This window comes from Mustela erminea, chromosome 16 (genome assembly GCF_009829155.1).
Source record: "Mustela erminea isolate mMusErm1 chromosome 16, mMusErm1.Pri, whole genome shotgun sequence".
Lineage (NCBI taxonomy): Eukaryota > Metazoa > Chordata > Mammalia > Carnivora > Mustelidae > Mustela > Mustela erminea.
Genome location: NC_045629.1, coordinates 39,200,604 through 39,216,754, shown reverse-complemented (window position 1 = coordinate 39,216,754; position 16,151 = coordinate 39,200,604). Strand labels below are relative to the sequence as shown.

Here is a 16,151-nt window from a genome sequence, read left to right as displayed (position 1 = left end):
GCATGCTTAATTTATTTCTTAGTTAAGTAAAGTAAGGAAAGAAGGGGGTTATCATGACTTCTATTTCCTCTCATAATTGTAATTTTTGATAATTATGAATTGAGTTACATTATAATTTACTTGTATTTTTCTTTATCATTGAATATTCTATAATTGGAAGAACATTTTAATGGTCGTATTGATGATTTTCAGAATTGCATCATTTAATCCAAGCAACAAATCACTCATTATGTAATGTTTCTGTCAATATAAAGAGTTTTTCTTTGATTTTTCATTTATGTCAAGAATTTTCTTGTTAATAGAGTCATCATAGCAATTCTCACTTGTGTAGTTTTTATGTAATGAGATTACAAAACACTAATACTTTCACAAACTCATTTGGTCGTCCTGACAGCCCTCTGGAAAGAGCAGGCAAGGGATTACCATCTGCATTTGGCAAAGAAAGGCCCAGAGTAGTTCTTTGCCTATAGCATGGAAATGGCAAGACAGATCCTCAAAATTCTGACTTCAAGGCAGTCAGTTGCACTTAAGTTACCTTAAGTGTAAGTGCTTTACTTACTGACCTTTTTGCATTCCTGTTGAAAACCCCAGGCTCTACACAGCAAAATTTGCATGGATTGTTAAAACACGCACTAATTCGATCATTAAATGACAACCGGAGTGACTCAGAATAGATGGGTCACAAATTTCAGTGAAATTGCTCAGTAGCCTGAGAGTGTACACCATCAATAAATGTCATGGAAAGTGGTAAGGCAACTCTGCAAAGCAGATCCCATCTGTGAAACATGAGGTTAAATGAGAGGAGGAGTCGTCCTCATCCATGATAGGTTTCAAATGATTCTGTGGCAGGGCTTTCTTCATTTTAGGAACTCCAACACCACTGAGAATAACAGGAGCAAGCTCATTCTGATCATAATTTAGCCGTTTTTTATTTTCTTTTTACAGTGCACAATGTCTAGGAAAGTCATCGCCATTGATCATCTGGCACTTGTATATTTTGTTATCTCCTTTGTGCTCAGTATGCTGACTTCAATTACGTAGTAAAAAGACCTTGTTAATATGACGGTTTAAAGCCTTAAATTTTTTTGATTGATGATTTTACTTATTGCTACTGCTTTGAAGTACTTGTAACAGTTTATTATATTTTTTGTCTTGTCTTTGACCATTTTTGCTATAAGTAAGATCTAAATCAAAAGGAGAAAGAAATACAGGCTGTGTGATCTCTATCATGTTTAGAAATGCCTGATTCCCTTGTATTAATGTGTTATTGTCTGTGACTCAAATTTCATGCTACAAATATTTTTTTGCCATGTCCTAGACACAAACAATTTTATATTTAATACGTCTTGTCTTTTTTTTTAAGTAGGATATCCAAGTAATTTTTCCCTTATTTATAATTTATTTGCATATTTGACCTAGTGTGTGTGTATTTATATATCTATAAAGTGGTTACAGAATTACTAACTCATACTTCAGTAAGAAACAAATTCACCAACCAGAGTACTGTGTTTGTATATAGCTCTTTTATCTTTAGCTTTGTAGTCAAATCACTCTTTGGCAAACTTACTTAGGTTAGCCGCTTTCTTACCCACTCCCTCCTATGCACTTAATGTTACTCATATATTTAAATTCCTTTGTCACAGACTGCATTCTATTTTAGATTCCTCTTATATCTGGGCTGATTTTTAAAAAATTACATAGAGTAGAACTTACTCTATGTAATTTGACAAATGTCTGGAGTAATGTCCGTGAAAGTTGACAAATGTCTGGAGTCATGTATCCACCATCACAGTTCCCTAAAGAGCAGCTCTCTCATCCTCAAAATTCCCTTATGCTGCCCCTTTGTTATTTACTTTCCCCTCATACTTCCTAAACCCCTAGGAGGCACGGATGTTTTCTATCTTTACAGTTTTGCCTTTTCCAGAATGTCATATAAAGGGAAACAGACCCTATGTAGTCTTTTGTTTAGCAAATGCATTTAAAGTTCTTCAATGTTGTTTCTTGAATAAATAGCTTATTCCTCTTTAATGCTGAGTAGTATTCCATTACACGGATGTAACACAGTTTATTTATCCAGTGACCCATTTTAAAAGACATCTGAGTTATTTCTGGTTTGGGGTATTCATAAATAAAGTTATTGTAAATATTCATGTACATATTTTTGCATGAGTATATATATTTTTTAAGATTATTTATTTATTTATTTGACAGACAGAGATCACAAGTAAGCAGAGAGGCAGGCAGAGAGAGAGGGAGAGGCAGGCTCCCTGCTGAGCAGAGAGCCTGATGCGGGGCTCGATCCCAGGACTCTGGGATCATGACCTGAGCTGAAGGCAGAGCCTTAACCCACTGAGCCACCCACTTACCCCTATTTTTTCATTTCAGTAGGGTAGCTACCCAGTAGTGGCATTGCTAGGGTCATATGGTAGGTGAATATGAACTTTATAAGAAACTTCCAGAGGTTTTCCAAACTGAAAACCAACCAAAGTGACTGGACCATTTTTCATTGCTGCTAGCAATATTTGAGAATGCCTTCTCCACTGGTTTGAGAATATAGAATCATGTCCCTCATAAATGAAAGTGTTATGAAAATTATATATCTAAAAGAATGTAAAAACTGTAATGTGAAAGGTTACACAAATAAGTGATTATTATTCCAATTGGTCATTTTATCGTAATGTCCATATGGACTGTGGCTATATGAGGAAATGTCAACTGGCAGAGAGCCTGGTTTAATCAGAGTCAACCAGGAAGATAAAGATAAGTGCTTTAAACATCTGGCATGCTGTGTGAGAACCTCCTGTATCAGAATTTCCTGGAGCATGGGAGTCAATCTACAAGTGGACAATGATTAGACTCTATATAAAAATAGAACTCTGACCTATAGTCTGTAGCAACCAGCCTAATAAGCCAACCTACTACATAGAACAACTACTGAGGAAGTAGACTAACATCTTTATCAAACAGCTCAGGAAACCAAATAATAACCCCTGTAAACAATTAACCTCAAGTAACCAGGACTTGATTAATAACTGACCATGTCCTAATTTTTGCCTCTGCTTCCAATTTAGGATTAATGGGAGAAAACCAAATATGTATCTCTAACATGTCATATAGGATGCCCCATTTCTCCTTCACCTGCCTGCAACTTCTCCATGTCAACAATCTTCAATCTGGTCACATCTGATATCTTAGTCTTTAGGGCTGTTATAACAAAAATACCATAGACTGGGTGGTTTAAACAATAAACATTTATTTCTCACATTTCAGGAAGATCAGAAGATCAAGGATCTTCTGGTGGGAGCCTTGTTCATAGGCAGCCTGCATGGCAGGAGCGGTAAGAAAACTTTCAAGGTCTCTTTCATAAGGGCTCCATTCTCATGATCTAATTACCTCCCAAAGGCCCTACCTCCTAACACCAGGACTTTGGAAGTTGGGATTTCAACATTTGAATCTGGGCGGGGGTGGGGGCATGGGGGAAGGACACACAAATAGTCAGTCCATAACACCTGAAGCCTTTCTTTCCCCAGCATCCACTATAAAGGCTTTCTGCTTCTCTGCCTGTCTCTGACAAATTCAAGAGATGGGGCTACCTCCCTTGTTATAGCAAGCTCTGAATAAATAGCCTTTGCTTGCTCTCATTTGGAGTTTTTCATTTATTTCCACAGGTGCTTCTTAAAAATTTATATTCCTAGGCCCTACTCCACACCCGTGGAATCAGAATTACTGAAGGAGAGGCCCGGATGTATGCATTTTAAAGATGCTCCTTAGGGTGAATTCTTTTGCATATGAAATTTGAGAACTATTGCAACTAATGCCACCCAGCAGAACTTCCTCCTAAATTTTGCCTTAATATTTTTATAAATATTTGGATGACGATATGGATGTGCTGATCAGATCTGCAATTGCCATGAAGGTAGGAAAGTTAGTTAATGTGGTAGACATAAGAAGCCAAATGAATTTTGACCTAAAAACCTGGAAATAAGTCTGAAACTTAAGAAGATTATGTTTTATAGGAGCTGATGTCACACTGTTAGAGTTTAATTTTATGTCCATGTATCTATGTGGTATGCTATCTGTGTACATATGTATATGCAGAGGCTGGGCAGTGTTTGATTCATGGATCTATACATGAAAATTACCTATAGAAGTGAGTTGGCAGAGCTTTTAAAATTTAGTATATGAACAGATTTATAATTGCAAAGTTTATTAAAAGAATTAATAATTTCATTGTATCCTGTGCTCATTTGATGATCTGGAGTATTATGCCTAGCTTGGGCTCCACATTTTAAGAAAAAACAGTATCTTAGGAATCGTGTTCAAAATAGCTCAAACAATTGATGGTATTTACTCACCATTGAAAAGAATGTTACCTGAGGTTCAAACTTCTGTTATTGAAGTTATTTAGACACAATTCAGAATTTCACATCGATATCAATTGTCCATTCCTTTGTGATATTTCTATAAAATGTTTTAAATAGATTTCAGTTACATTCTATCCTCAAAGAGAGTTTAATTTTATACAATCATGTAATTCTACAGGTGGGATGTGGATACATAAAAAAATTAATGTGGATTTTTAATGTGAAGATATTCAGGATTTTATCAGATTGAGAGCAGGAGACTTGAGTGGTGCATCTGTTAAAGCTCTGGCACTTTTCTTTCCACAGCCAAATGAGTCTTACAATAGAGGTTTTGAATTTTCAAACTTGCCTACTTTCTAAGGTTGAAAAAATGTATATGCAGCCTGCTATTTGGTTTTTATATTATTTCATTCTCTCATTCATTCATGCATTTATTCATTTTTGTATTCATGCTTCTGTTCAATAAATACAAAGCATTTCCTATTGTGTGTGCTATACAATGATAGCAAGCTATAGGTGTGTCAGGAAAGAGGATTCAATTGAATGAGGACGGCAAGACATTCAATCACATGATTGGCATATGATGGGAGGGGGGCTCTTCACATGTCTTTAGTCTAACCCTATGTGTCCGATGTAGTAGGCTAGTCACATATGACTATTGAGCACTTGAAACGTATCTACTTCAGACAGATGAGCTGTAAGCACCAGATTTTGAGGACTTAGTACCACCCAAAATAAATAAGATGTCTCATTGATGTTTTATACTGATTGCATGTTGAAATTATATTTTCATACATTGGGTTAAAATAAAATATAAAATTATTTTCTCTGTTTCTCTCTACTTTTTAAAATCTGGATCCTAGAAAATTTAAAATTACAAATGTAGCTTTAATATGTTATTTTTAGTGCTTCTCCTTTTAAGGCAACATTAATGTTTATGAGCTCAGGCTTGGGTATTAAAAGTAGATTCATGTTTACATCCCAGCTCCCCTGTTCGCTAGGGCAGTAGTGAAACTTAACTGGGAGTATGATAACAATAACAATAAAGGTAAGGATCATTAACGCTTAAAGAAGCATTTACCAAATGCCAGACCCAACTAAATGCTTTCCTTACATTATTTTGTTTAGTTCTTACAAGATCCTTCAGGTAGTTACTGTTATTATTTTCTTTACAGATGAGGAAACTGAATCATAAAGACATTATGTGAAAATATGTTCAAGTGCTTGGAACAGAAGCTGGTAATTATGTTTATTGTAATCATGTTGTTATATTCCTGGGTTGAGCAGGATGTTGAAAATAGTGTCTGAAGTGACAGTTCTGGCATGGCAAGAGGTAACATCAGTTTCCAGACTGACAAGGTTTATAGATAGGAGAGCATTGATTAGGAATTTGTTGCAGTAAATGTCATATTTAACAAATGTTACAACAGTAGTTCTCAAAGGAGGTGATTTTGCAGGGTATATCTGACAATGTGTGGAGGTGTGTCTGTTGTCAAAACTGAGGGTGTAGTCCTGGCATCTCGTGGGTAGAGAGCAGGGATAGTGCTAAACTCCTGCGATGCACAGGATAGCCCCTGACAAGAAAGCATGATCTGGCCTCAGATGCCAGTAGTGTTGAGGTTGAGAAATCCTGAGTAACAAGGGTGAAAAAAAGAAAGGATGACAGAAGAGATAGAATGATGGAAGGAAGGGTGGGAAGAAGGAAGGAAGGAAGGAAGGAAGGGAAAGGAAGTAAGAAAAAGTTAATATATATTCATTTTTCCTGTTTTGGTCATGGCCTTCCTGGAAAGATAACAACAAAGCAGTTTTATGATTCACATTACCATAAACCACAACAAAATTTACGGATTTATTATTTGATAGAATCCTTAGCAAAGTTAGAACAGGGGCAGTGAGGCAGGGTCTAACTCCAATGACTTTTTCACTCTCTGTGGAATAATAATGCTGGGGACATTTTTTCTTGGCCAATGGCAGGCTAATGAGACATCTGATCTTGTGGTCTTTTTTTTCCCCCCTATGTGTTAAGCAGTACATCGTCAACCAATCTCTCTTATGTCAAAAACTGTTTTTCTGAGTATAATTTTGAAGGTTTCTTCAATGTAGAATTGGACTACCTTTCTTTGATTTAGATGAGATTTGGGGAGAGTCTGGGGACCAGAAAGAGAGTGATAAAGGGTTTTGGTTATGAATCATTAGTTTATCCCTATTTAGTGAATTTTGCAAAATGACTTCAAGTGATGACTATATCCTGAGGCTGGCAGGTCATCTCTCTCTGAGGATAGATGCCTGAAAGCAGAAATGGTCCCCAAATAATTTTTCAAAGAAGTCCCAAATAAGACTGCTTTGGCTCTGAGGGAGTGCTTAAGAACTTTATAAAATGTGAAAATTTAAACACTAGGGAGAATTCATTGTTTATAATGTTTAAAATTACATGCTCTGTAATCTTTTTAGCAATAAAACTCTTCCCATCAATGGTAATTTATGAGTGCTGTTTTAAGAATAGATTATTATATTGGTTTTTCTCTGTATGTGCAACTCTAATTGAAAATAGGAATCAATTGTATTAAAACACATGGATTTTCTATTGGCTTATTTTTCAGGTGTCACAGACTTGTCTCAATAAATATGTAGCTCTATACAAAACCGAAAATAATAAATAGAAACTTTCATCCTGTTTTACTCGGATACTTTTTTAATGTCAAGCACTGGTGTGTAAAATATTTAAAGGCCAGTCATGAGGCAGAGAAGTGGAATGAAGTCCACCACATATGGTGGATTTTTCATGGAAAAACTTTGCAGTGGCACCAAGGGATAAACACAGTGGGTAAGTAAACACATTATAAGTCATTTATACTTGGGAATAATAAGCAGTTTTTACAAAAGAACGAGGTTGCTCTGTATGCCATGACACAAGAAACAATTTCAAGACATTGTTAAATTGAAAACCACAAGTTGCAGAGAAACTTGTAAAGATGATTTTTTTTTTTAAAATCCCAAAGATACATATGTATAAGTACACACATATGCATGCAAATATATACAATAGGAATAAAACAAAAGACTGAACACAAAGCATGGACAGTGAAGAGGGAGAGGAGATTTGAGGGTATAAAGTGCAAGGAACCTCTGGATTTATTCTGAATATATCTTTTTTTATTTGAATTTTTTTATATAAGAATATAATCATGTATTATAGACATTAAATAGTGAAAAGTGTTATTAATAGCAATGAAAACATCTTTTTGTTTTCATCATCTCTCATGTCTGGTTTTAGTTTAGGAAGGCAACCACACAGCCACACACACACACACACACACACACATACAACTTCTTGGTATGTCTAGAGATTATAGCTCTCCTGGAAATCCTCATTTACTGCTTGGAAATTTTGAATGCACAGTTGTTTGGGACACATTCTTCAATCAGACTTGGGGAGAAGGAGCTTCTGCTTGCATAGAGAACATATGTAGAAGAAACACTTGCTTTTGCTTTTGTTTCTGCATGAAGTGTGAGGATGGAAAAGTGTGCTAGAACAGATTTAACAATCTGGGAAGTTGACACAACTGCAATCAATTTTGAGGGAAAATGAGACTTAAAGTGTTGCAGTGTTATGGTTTACTCTGCTTTTTATTCAGTCCTGTGTGGGCTGACTTCACTCCCCTCAGAGGACCATGGAACAAAGAACTTGGACTTGGGCTCTCCTGCTTTCTATGCCCAAAAGTCTTGTTTGCTGCCTCCTGAAGTGGTGATATTTTGTTTTTGAATCTGGCAAAAAAAGACCACGGGAAGTACTCAGTCATAAGACAGGGTTTCTTCAGATGATTTTTAAGTCGTCTGAAAAAAAAAGTATTATATTCTTGCTAGGTGGTCAAGTTACTGCTCTTAGAAACTTAGCTCTTTATATATTTATGTCTGTCATAAATTTATGGCTTTTAAGCTCAGCCCTGGTAACAGTGCACAAGATTCTCTGCACTGAGAGGTTATTTCCTCCTTTCCCAGTCCATATAGAGAAGAAAAGAGCCTTGCTGTTGTTTTCCAAGTCCTCTGTGGGAGACGGACAGGTGAGGTTAGTAGAACAGCAATGGAAAAGGAGTTAAAATCTGTGTTCCTGCTTTAGTCATATGACCATAGATATATTCCCTAACCTCTCTGAGTCTTAATTTCCTCGTCTTTAAGGTGGGATTAGTGACTCCTTTGCTTATCTCACAGGATATTGAGAAAGTAAACGAAATCTGTGTGAACACATTTTATAAAGAGGAGCTCCTTTTGTATATCTCAGTATCTGAATTCAACAGGTTGTTTTGTAATTATTCCTTTTGCGTTGTATCTCCCCTGAATTTTAAGGTTAGAAGCTATATCTTATATAGTATATTTGCATCCTTAGTCTGACATGTAGTAGCCATTTAATAAATGGTTCCTGAAAGATTGCCAGTTATTGGAATATAACTTAATGGAGCCTCAAAGTTGAGAAGTATAAAACTCCAATGAAACAATTTTAAAATAGGACCATTTAAGTTTTTCCAAAGGGGAGCACAGGAGGACTAATTTCTTTTCCTATACTTTCTCAGTTCCTAAGAGAACTTCACGTAATATGACCTGATTATGGTGAAAGAGGAATATAAAATTATCCCCATAGTTTATTTGTATTTATTTAGCTCAGTTGGGATTATAGCGCTTTCCAGTGTTTTTCACATCATGGTGTGTATACAAAATGACAATGTTTGTATGGCACAGAGACTACTTAGAGAGTTTTTATATAGTGCCAAAGGATGTGGACTCTGTATACCTTGCACTCCTCCCAGCCATCCTGAGGGTTAAGAAAGAACCAGAAACAGTGTTTTGTCACATGAAACCATTGATGACAAAGCAGTTAAGAAACTCCAGGTTAGAACATATGCTGGGTTGCATAGTATCCCTTCAAATTCATGTCCATCCAGAGCCTCAGAATTTGGGAACAAGATCTGTGCAGATTTAATTAATTAATCATAGGGAGAACTCTACACGATGGCAGAGGTTATCAGAGATTTAAGTGCTGTATTTACAAAACAGGGAGTATCAAGAATTGCAGGCAACCACTGGAAGTTAACAAGAGGCATGAAACAGATTCTCCCTCACCCTCCTTCCTCCAGAAGGAACCAAATTTGCCAAATACCTTGATTTTGAACTTCTGGCCTCTAGAACTGTGAGAGGAAAAAAAAATCTATTGTTTTTAAGCCATGTAATATATGGTAATTTGTTATGGCAGCCCTAAGAAACTAGTATAAAGCATAATACAAAATAATCCCAGATCATGAATATATTTTTGTTTTTGTTTTTGATCATGGATATTTTTTGAAATGTAAGACCAAGATTGCCAATGTCTGCCTGTCCATTCACCAGTAACAGAGGAACTCTCTCTCATTATAATCATTTATAAAATTCATTTCATCTGACACACAGCAGGTTATTAACCCAGTGGTGTTGTGAAAATGCCTTAGATAATTGTTTTTCAAAGTCTGGTTTTCAAAATAGCAACAACAGTAGCATCTGGGAACAAGATTAGAAAGAAAAATCCTTGGCCCCTCTTAGAGCTATTGAATCAGAACCTGAGTTAGGGCCAAGCAGTCTGTGGTTTCAAAAGCTCTCCAGTGGGGGCACCTGGGTGGCTCAGTGGGTTAAGCCTCTGCCTTTGGTTCAGGTCTAGGTCTCAGGGTCCTGGCATCAAGCCCCCCACTGGGCTCTCTGCTTGGTGGGGAGCCTGCTTCTCCCTCTCTTCTGCCTACCTGTGATCTCTCACTCTCTCTCTGTCAAATAAATACATAAAATCTTTAAAACAAAACAAAACAAAAGCTCTCCAGTGGATTCTAAGTTTTGACCCCCCCCCTTGGAAAACTGTCATACCTGTTGGAATAGAGAGAGATTGAACTCAGCTTTGCTGACATACAAGATGGAAGCATTTTTAAGTGCTAGGGTGATTTAGTAGAAAAGTATTGCAGGATATTAGGGGGAGGTTGGTCAAGGTGACTGTGGACCATCTGTATGTGCTATGTGGTACTTAGTGGAAATTAGGCTCCCACCTTCCCACAGAGACTGGTATAGAAGTGTACTACCTTACTTGATGATTATGTTTCAAAGGGATGGTTCCCAGGTTCTTGAGGAACACATTCCTGGGATATGAAACTGAGGAGAGACTGGGAGAAAATTATTTATATCTCAAAACAGCAGAGTAAGAATTTACAACTGCAAATTTTCTAAAGTAAATGATCTAAGAGAAGAGAGGTCAAAGTCTTAAAGTCAGGAAGAAATCTTCCTAAGCTGAGGGGAAATTAAGGTGGTCTTGGTCTGTTGCCCTCTGAATTTTTTCTCCACATGAACATTCAAATCAACTTTCCAGGATGCAAAAACACCCTGTTGGAGTTCTTATTAAGATTCTTGACATTGTAAACTTAATTTAGGACGTACTGATTTTTTTTTTCACCAAGTAACATGGTCTTCCATTTTTTCAAGTCTCCTTTTGTATTCATATTTTTCAGTATATTTTGATGATATGTTTCATTTCTGTCCTATACAATTCTAGTAGATTTTATTCCTAGATACTCAATATTTGGGGAATAGCATTTTTTTCATTATATTTTTCTCAAAGGTCATTCGGGTGTATTGGACAATATTTTTTATAATACATTTATTGAATGCTTTTAATTTGTAAATATTTCCATAAATTATCTTGAATTTCCAGGAGAGATAATGATGCCTGAAAATAATGGCATAGTGACATTCCATTTCAATGTTGTCTTTTATCTTATAGGTGAAACAGAAGGAATAGAGAGATTTAACTTGTTGTTTCTAGTAAGTGATAGATCTGAGATTTTATGAAGTCCCTAGTTCCAGAGTGTTTGCATATGCTATACTCTCACTCAACTGTTCTTCAGGCTTTATTTTTCCAGATACACTTATTAGTTCTCTAAGTTTTTATGTCATTGGGTATGTTAGATTCAATATATGTAGGTGGCTCTTTGAAAAAGTAACACAAGGAAATATATGTAACTTGTCAGTGAATCCTGATAATTGATTAGAAGCAACAATAGAAAAGGATATAATTGTTTTACTCAAATAGCCTCGTGGTTTGTTGGATATATTGTCAAGTATTTGATGATCGATTAATATATCACCTGTCTCCAACCCCCATATCTACTGCCAAATTTTCAAAAATTTGTGGAAAGATGCAATTATATGACTATAAATGTACATGAAATTAATATTTTTAAAAATATTTTGTTTATTTATCTGACAGATTTCACAAGTAGGCAGAAAAGCAGGCAGAGAGAGAGGGGGAGGCAGGCTCCCTGCTGAGCAGAGAGCCCGATGCGGGACTTGATCCCAGGACCCTGAGATCATGACCTGAACCAAAGGTAGAGGCTTAACCCACTGAGCCACACAGAAATTAATTAATTAATTAATATTTTTATAAATATTAAAGGCTTTAATATTTATTGGGTTCGAACAGAAATATTCAGCTTGTCTTCAGGTTGCTTTAATATTTTATGTAGGCTGGTTGCCATGATGACTAATATGCTACAACTATGCCGTTATGCATTAAATATCATGGAAATGTACATCTGCACTGGATTTTCCTTTTTTCTTTGTTGCTTTGTTCCTAAAGTGCTGAGTTCTGCTAAAAGTTTTGGATTGAAATCAAATCTGGAAAGCTTTGGCAATGTTGCTGAAATGATATCCCAGTATATTATCTTTAATGAAACAAGTATAGAGGGCTGATTGATTTTTGGAGCAATTTTTTGCATCATTACCTGTCTTGATTGTATACAAAATGTTTTTTACTCTCACTGTTTTGAAAGAATCACTTTAATTTAATATGTTTATTTCAAAATCTGATATCTTAGTTGGCAACAGGATCAAATTCTACAAAAGTTTTTATGCACAATTCTTCTGAAATCCAAGAAGATGTTTATTAATTTTCAGATGCTTTAATTGTATTGTCTAAATATGACATTTAACTAAAATATACTTCTTTTGGCTGACTATCTGCTCTGTAAGAACAAAACTGGGTTTTCTATTGCTTAATCTAATTTAAACAGATGTGCCCATAATCATTTTTTTTAAATATATGTTAAAAAATTCTTCCCAACTCACAAAATATGCCCATCATAGTGGTGCTTTATATTGTGTTTTAGAGTTTAATTTTTAAACTAGCGTGTAATTTCAAATGAGTGTTATTCCCATAATGAAACTGTGGGAACTACCTTTTAATCTAGCCTGTTCCTTGACTTGCTGGCATGGTTAGAATTTTTAACACTGACCATGCGGCTTTGATGAGGCTCTAAAATATAATACTGCAATTTGGAAAAGACAAGGTAGTTCTCTTCATGGCATCTGTTGAGTAACCCTTGTCTCTGATGACTCATTGAATAAATATTACAATTAATAGAAAGCTTAAGCATTCAATATACACATCTGGGTTTTGGTCCTATTTACCTTCATATTTTAGGTGAGCCTAGAAAAGAACAAACTGAATGAAATCTGTGTTAATACAGCTCTCAGGAACTGTTTTGTTTGATTTCCTGAAGTCGGTCAGAATCCGTTACATGAAAGAGCAAAGTCAAACCAACAATTTGTCATTAAGCAAACCTTACAAGAGCATTCCTGATCCTGATCTTTTTTCCCTTTATCCCTGGTTGGACCTTAGACCTAGCCTTGGTATAACCTTATATTTGTACTGAAGATGATTAGTATTTCTTTCTAGACTGTGAATGCATCTAAGAAGTTTGTACCAGACCATGAATATTACTTATCTGTGATCTAATTTAACCCTCACAACAGCCCTGTAAGTCATGTATTATTACCATTTCATTGATAAGTAAACAAGTTCAATGAAGTTGACAGACTTGCCTAATATCACGTGTGGGAAATGACAGAACCATAATTAGATCCTAAATATGATTCCAGAGCTGTGCGCTCTTGTCTTATGTCGTATCAGAACTTTGAGTACTTATTTCTACTCTGTAACTAAACATCCAGTGGGTGACTTTCTTACTTTTTCTAAATATAAAATAAAATTTAAGCCTGTGAATGATTTAAAAGAAAAATATGTTTAAATCTATGTCTGTCAACTAAAGATATTGCTTGGCATCATTCAAAAACCTTGTCAGACTGTTCTCAATTCTAATGTCTGAGTCACTGCCAAGAATAAAGACATGAGTTTCATATTTAATCTCTATGGGTATCACAATATAGCCTTAAGATCAAATTAATGAATAATGGCAAAATAGACACTTTATTTCATATTGTATATAATAAGACACATTCCTAAAGGGTCAGCAGTGCCATTTGTTATAGGCAATATTTTCCAAAGATTCTCAAACATTTCATATTTCAACCATTATTTTTTGAAAACATGCAATTTCTTGTGTATGTTAAGTGAACAAAGGTCCTTAAAAAAATCTCCCATGAACTATTCCATCAAATTTTACCTTAAAAGCTGGCAACTTTCCTCTCAACCAGAATATACTTAGGAACTTTTGAGAACAGATAACTCACATTACAGAATCTGTGCAGCTCTCTTGGGAAGATAATTTTACTGCTTACTAATCATCTGAATTGCGTCATTGGTGAGCTAAATGGACATTGATATATTTTTCTGAATTCTCACACATTTTTGTAAAGGAACGGACATCACAAGGGTTTTGGCTGATTATTTTGCATTTCAAGGTCATCGTGTCTTTATACAGTCTAGGTACACAGCATCATGAGTGACTTACATACTCACTAGTCATTGGACTCTCTTTGCCAAACATGATTTTTGTTTGATGTTTAGCCAAGGGTATCTTCAGGTATTTTATTTCTTCAGGGATTACATTTGGAGGTTATTGCTAACATTTAATGTCTTCCTTTCTTTGTTTTTAATAATGATTTATCAAAGATCAGCTCTCAGTGGCATGCATGGTTTTGTTAGTTGGGTTTTAGATTTAAACTCAGTTGTGGGGCACTTGAGGGTAAGCTTGTGTGTGCAGAGGGCTGTGGATAGATTGGATTAAGATCTTGTGTTAGGCTTTAGTTGATATTTCATTTGTTCTCTTATTTTCTTCACCATTTATTATAACAATCTCAGAGCATATTCTAATTTCTCCAAATATAGGAGAAAATCTGGCCAAACCAACTCTTTTTTGCTAAGACTGGAGGAAGTTTATTAGGAGAAATGGACTTACAAATTTGAGTTTCTGTTTCTTTGAAAGCAATTATTTAATTGAATGGTTACCAACTCCCCTTTGCAAACACTTCTTGGTCATCTCTACTTTTTATCAAGGTTTCAGCAATTTTATGGCAGTCATTGAACTATAAGGCACTATTTGACTGGAGAATTTTATGTGATAATGCTACCGCTTGAAAATGAAGCTTCCTTTTACGAAAAAATTTTTGTTTTGATTGTTACCAATCTAACAAGTATATTAAGAGAATAAAATACTGTATGAAAGAGATCTAACACTCTACTGATATTTGACATCTTTGTTTGTTCATAAATGCTAAAAGGGGAAAAATCCTGTCTTTTATCCATAAGAGAAAAGGTAATATAGTATCATCCATCTCCAGTATAAGATTAAGTGAGGCCTTACTTTTATTTTGAATCTTTAATAAAAGCATTTTCTGGAGAGCTGTTAAAGATAGAATTTGCTTTGTACATCTGTTAAAGCGGTTTATGAAAGTAAAAGAAATCCAACTATTTGTATACATGGGCATTTCTATTCAGAAATACGCTATGTAATCACTGCACTAAAAACATAATAGATGTCAAGGTAAGTGGAACAGTGGGAACAGAGGTAAGAAACTAGTGGGTCCTAAATCTGGGTCACTATAGTTCTAGAAATCAGCTCTTCTCTGGATGTTTTTCTCTACTCCATTAAAAATATTTATAACTTTACTTTTAAATATTGTTTATTGTTGATTTCTGCTAACACACTTGGGAAAGAGGCAAAAGACTGTCTGAAGATGACAAAATCATCTCTTTCATTCAATGTCTTCAACATAAGAAGTAAGAAACAAAAAAAGTACTTTTTCTTCAAACTGAGAGTGCTGGAGATTCTTTTCAAACATGGTTTCAACAATAAGCAAGGGCTATCTCAGTTCTTTAAAGATGATGAAATTGGTATCATCAAGAAGTATACCAACATTTTTGTTCTTACTAAATGCCAAGAAAACACTAAACACCCTGTCACTATCCAAATCCTACTGGCTTCTATTTAAAATAAGCAATGGACAAAGAATTGCCACTCTCATGGGGTGTGTGCTGGAGAAGATCCAAGAACAGCCACTGGCTGTTCATGATTACACTTGTTACAAAATTGGCTATTTCACACCAAGGGACAACTTTGATTTCAAAATTACCTTTCATTGAACAATATCCCTGAGAGGGTGCTGGCAATAATTAAAGCAGGTCTTTAATTGTACCCATGTTGCAGTGTATGTGAAAACTGTACCCCATAGGTCTTGCTGCACCTATGGATTTGCTGTAGGGAAAACAAAGGAATGGTATGAAATCTTGGGGGCCTTTTGGGAGTGGAACAAGGGAAGGTATAGATACTGTGTAAACATTTCAGAGTAAGGAGAAAATTTAGTTTAATAGTTAAATTCATAGCTTTGAAATTAAGCGGACTGAATCCCAGGACTACTATATTTTAATATATGAACTTGGATGAGTTAATTACTCTCTCATAGTCTCATAGTTTTTGCACCTGTGAAATGACCTTATAATAGGTACCTGTCTTACAGGAATGTGATAGATACAAATAAAGTTGTTTA

At 35.3% G+C, this 16,151-nt stretch overlaps 1 long non-coding RNA gene across 1 annotated transcript; it reads left to right on the top strand.

Moving 5' to 3' along the window:
- The first annotated feature begins 3,289 nt into the window (after nt 1-3,289).
- On the top strand, nt 3,290-7,038 carry LOC116575261. The gene is made up of 3 exons (XR_004279673.1): nt 3,290-3,337; nt 5,540-5,603; nt 6,965-7,038. It is a non-coding gene; the product is annotated as an uncharacterized LOC116575261 (long non-coding RNA).
- Nucleotides 7,039-16,151: the final 9,113 nt, after the last annotated feature.